This window comes from Dipodomys merriami, unplaced genomic scaffold, assembly GCF_024711535.1.
Source record: "Dipodomys merriami isolate MVZ:Mamm:240054 unplaced genomic scaffold, mDipMer1.0.p SCAF_142, whole genome shotgun sequence".
NCBI lineage: Eukaryota > Metazoa > Chordata > Mammalia > Rodentia > Heteromyidae > Dipodomys > Dipodomys merriami.
Genome location: NW_027202738.1, coordinates 1,214,520 through 1,218,105, shown reverse-complemented (window position 1 = coordinate 1,218,105; position 3,586 = coordinate 1,214,520). Strand labels below are relative to the sequence as shown.

The 3,586-nt window shown below is 55.9% G+C and overlaps 1 non-coding gene across 1 annotated transcript; it reads right to left on the bottom strand.

The window, feature by feature from the left end:
• Positions 1-2,178: 2,178 nt before the first annotated feature.
• On the bottom strand, positions 2,179-2,243 carry Trnaa-ugc (transfer RNA alanine (anticodon UGC)). Its single transcript has one exon. It is a non-coding gene; the product is annotated as a tRNA-Ala (tRNA).
• Positions 2,244-3,586: the final 1,343 nt, after the last annotated feature.

Below are 3,586 nucleotides of genomic sequence, written 5' to 3'. Positions count from 1 at the left end.
TCCAGGTCCTGAGTTCAAGTCCCAGCACTGCCCTCCCCCCACCTCCAACCACATAAAACCCAACCGCCAGGAAGTGTGGGTGCTGGGAGGGCTGTCCAGCCGGAGCGTTGAGGTGAGAGGAGGGGAGGGGGGCCGCAGAGATGATTGTTGGGCTCAGATTTTCAGGGTGATGGAAACATACTGGGGGAGTGGGTGGGGGTGTGGGCTGACACTGAGGACCAGCCCAGAGGAGCTCAGAGACGTCAAGCAGGGAATCACAGCGCTGCCCAGGGATCATGCAGGGTGTGGGAAGGGACGGACTGCCATGTGCCCTGGATTGCGGGCAGAGCCAGTGCCCCTGTGTCCCTGCCTCCCCCTTGGTGGCTGAGTTCCGTCCGTGTTTAATAAAGACCCCGGGGCTGGCTGGGTGTGTGTGTGCGTGCGCGTGCTCATCTGTGGCAAGACCGGCGAGCCCCATTAGCTCCCGCCAGCCCCTTCCCTCCTTCCGCCAAAGATGAGGCGTGGCGGGGGGCTGATTTGGAGGAATCGAGGCCAGGAGACCCTCAGCGCTGGCACGGGAGACACCCCATTAATCTTTAACAAACACGAAGCTCCACGAGGCTGGCCCCTCAACTAATGAGGCCTGGCTCCCCCAGCTCCCCCCCGGGGAGAGGAATTAACGCGGAGGTGCCCGGAGCGGGGTTCACTCCCGGCCCGGGAGGCCCGCTCCCAGCCTCACTCCCGGGCTCCCCCCTTCCTTAGCGATCTCCCTCCACACCCCCCCCAACACTCAGGCGTGGGACCCCACCCATCTTCATCCCCTGCACAGCTGGAAAGTGTGTGGACGCGGGCCACCCCGGGGAGACTCACGCAGTTGCCCTGGGCTTCTCCCTGGTCCTCTCCTTCCTTCCTCCAGCCTCAGGGCCTGAGTCCTGGATGCAGAGTTTCCAGGCTCCCCCATCCCCTCCACAAGGGGAGCCTGGCATTTGGGCTGCGCTTTGAACCCAGTGCAGGATGCTGAGTACTTGAGGGGGCCGGGGTGGAGGAAGGTGTTTCCGGTAGGGCGCACAACCCTGGCAAAGGTGCAAGGCTGTGAAAATCACCAGCTGCCGTCTGTCCTCTGCCAGGAGCCCTGGAGGCTGGGAGGGAAGAGGACTGAACAAGGAGGCTAGACAGTGCATGGGGGGGGGAGGCCCTGGGGGCCAAGGTGAAGAGCTGGGACCTGTGGGCCCAGGGACGGGACACAGACATCCCCGAAGGAGTCAGAGCAGGGGAAGTCATCCAGAAGCTGTTCTCCAGTGGCCAGGCAGCCGCACACTGTGGAGACCGGGGCTGGGGCGCTGTCCCTCAGCTCTTCAGCTCAAGGCCAGTGCTCTACCCCTTGAGCCACAGTGCCACTTCTGGCCTTTTCTGTGTATGTGGTACTGAGGAATCGAACCCAGGGCCTCATGCATGCGAGGCAAGCACTCTAACACCAAGCCACCTTCCCAGCCCTCTTAAAGTTTTAAAATTCAGCAATTCTTGCACTCTTCTATTTTACCTGGAAATTCTGTTAGTTTAATATTATAAAAAAAGTCTAGTAGCGATTTCTATGATCTTCAGCTATTCTCCAACCTCAAGTATATCTTACCCTACATCTGGCATTTATAAAGTCAGCTTTACATTCTAGAATTCCTTAATTCTAAGATTTGACTCATTACATTCTTGAACACTTGATGGTTCTTAAGATTCTACAAATCTAGAGCTATCAGACTTGAGTTATCCCGTGTGTGTGTGTGTGTGTGTGTGTGTGTGTGTGTGTGTGTGTGTGTGTGTGTGTGTGTGTGTGATTTGTGGGGTTTGAACTTGGGGCCTGGTAGCTGTCCCTGAGCTCTTTTACTCAAGACTAGCGCTCTACCACTTTGAGCTACAGCACCACTTCTGGTTTTCTGGTGGTTCATTGGAGATAAGAGTCTCATGGACTTTCCTGCCTGGGCTGGCTTTGAACTGCGATCCTCAGATCTCAGCCTCCTGAGTAGCTAGGATGACAGGCGTGATCCACCAGTGCCTGGCTTGTCCTATTTTTTTTTTTTTTTTTTGGGTCCAGTTGTGGTGCCTGAACTCTGGGCCTGGGTGCTGTCCCTCAGCTCTTCAGCTCAAGGCTAGCGCTCTACCACTTGAGCCACAGCGCCACTTCCAGCTTTTTTCTTTTTGCTTATGTGGTGCTGAGGAATCGAACTCAGGTCCTCTTGCATGCAAGGCAAGCGCTCTACCACTGAGCCACCTTCCCAGCCCCTTGTCCTATTTTTTTTAACAAGATTTTTTTTGTCTGATTTTAAAATTCTATAGTTCCTAAGTTCCCAGAAGGCGAGGGTGTTTGAAACTCAAAATCTAACCTTCTAAGACCTGTACGGTACAGGTGTTAGCAAGGGCTTTCTAAAGCGCAGTTCTAAGTGCGAGTGTGAAACCTCTCACTTGGGTCTCTTGCTGAATCTGCAGTGTCTGAGGTCAGCCCCTGGTGGCCCCTGGTGGCCAGAATCACCCGGTGAGACGCTCGGTTCCGGATTCTCCCAGGACCTCCTGGTGCGTCCTGAATTCAGCCCCTGGTCTGCTCCTGGCACAGCCCTTCTTCCACCAACTTTGAACGGGAACACCAGGGGCCCAGCATCCCTGGAACCCTGACTCTGCAGCCCTGGCTGGAATGGAGGCACATGGAAGGTGACGGGTCCCCGAGCCACTGGGCCACAGACAGGAGCTTCCTCCTGTAGCCCTGTCCACCTTTCCATATGGATGGAGCCAGGTGTGTGGATGGCCGATTTCCTCCCATGTGAGTGGCCATCTTCGAGTGACCATCTTAGAGCAGAAAGGTCTCAGTGGTGTGTGTGTGTGTGTGTGTGTGTGAGTACGCACACATGCACATGCGCACACGCACACACTTTTGCCGGTCCTGGGGCCTGAACTCAGGACCTGGGCGCTGTCTCTTAGTGTCCTCGTTCAAGGCTGACCACAGTACCACCTGGAGCATCACCTCCGCCTCCAACTTCCAACCAAATCTCTAATTCTCACTGTGTCTGAGAATTGTGGTTCGAAGCCAACCCCAGGCAGGAGCATCCCCGAGACTCTATCTCCAATGAACCGCCCAAGAGCTGGAGGTGAGCTGTGACTCAAGCCTTGAATGGCATAGCTGAGGGAGAGCACCCCGAGTTCAAGACCCAGGATCGACACACGCGTGCGCACGCACGCGCACCCCCTCACAATCATGAGGTCAACATCACACCCCCCCCAAACCCCAGCACTCAGTCCCTCTCCCCCTCCCCCTTGTCCGATCCCCAACAGATGACCCCCCTCCCCTTTTCCAGATTTTGCCTCATTTCAAGAGAAGCCTGTCCCCCCACTAATGGGGAGAGCGTGCTGACCGCGCCTCTCCAGCCACCTCCCTCCGTGGTTCAGGCAGGGCCATCCCTGTTGGGGGAAAAAAAAATGACTCTTACAATAAAAGATCCTGCAGAAGCAATTATCTAAATGGGAGGCCGGGAGGGGGAGAGCCATTTAGAACCCACTTCATTGCGGGATTAGCTAATTAATTAACGGTTTCACTGACAACTCTTCGGGAGAAGCGTGTGCTGAA